This window comes from Littorina saxatilis, linkage group LG3 (assembly GCF_037325665.1).
Source record: "Littorina saxatilis isolate snail1 linkage group LG3, US_GU_Lsax_2.0, whole genome shotgun sequence".
Taxonomy (NCBI): Eukaryota; Metazoa; Mollusca; class Gastropoda; order Littorinimorpha; family Littorinidae; genus Littorina; species Littorina saxatilis.
The window spans coordinates 24,528,278-24,529,165 of NC_090247.1; positions in this window are offsets into that span (position 1 = coordinate 24,528,278).

Below are 888 nucleotides of genomic sequence, written 5' to 3' on the forward strand. Positions count from 1 at the left end.
CGACTCAGGTCATCACAGGTATACCAGTCTACCTGACCATGGCAATCAGGTAATCACAGGTATGTTAGGCAGGTAATCACAGGTATGCCAGGTAGCCCTCAGTAGGCCAGTGGAGTAGTCAGATCGTGCATTCCTCTCTGCTGGTGCCAGCACACCGCGGTTACTGCATACTTGGCCAGAGGTCAGGGTCAACTCGCTGCCAGCTCACCTGTCGACAGGTAAGTGTCTCTCGCACCTGCAGACCGGCACAGGATGAAATGAGCTACCTGCCTGACACTAATCCCCTGGCTGGAATTTCTCCTTTCTCTGGCTCAGGCCTGCTGTGTGTTGAGAGGACGCAGCATGGCGCGCTGTCGCTTAGATCGTGGTGTCTTCAGCGGGGAGCGGAGGAGGACTTGTGGACTTTCTGGCGACTGACGTGGTGACAGTGTCTCTGACTTTCTGGCTACTGACGTGGTGCCAGTGTCTGCCGTTGGCGGCGAATCAAAGCTGATCAATGCTCTCCTGAAACAGAACCAAGCTTGAAGTGCGAAACATCCTTAATCAATTAGGACCCATTATTTGTACATCTCAAAGTCTCTCATAGTACCGAGGTGCGTTTATGCTTCTATCTGTTCTCTCGTGCCCCATGTCTTTTTTTCTACTTTTTTGTCCCCACCTCCTGTACTACCACCCCCTCCCTTTTCTGATTGTTTGCGTATCAGGTTTTTCTGTTTGTTATCGTTGCCTGAAATGAGTAAATGTATTTAGTCCGCCATCATGTTAACCTTTGTTATGTACATACCAGGATTACTTAAAATAAGCATTATATGCTTGAGTTAGTTATCCTAAAAACCATGTATTGTTTTTGTCATGATAATAATTGAATAAAGTTTTGTTTAAACCAGG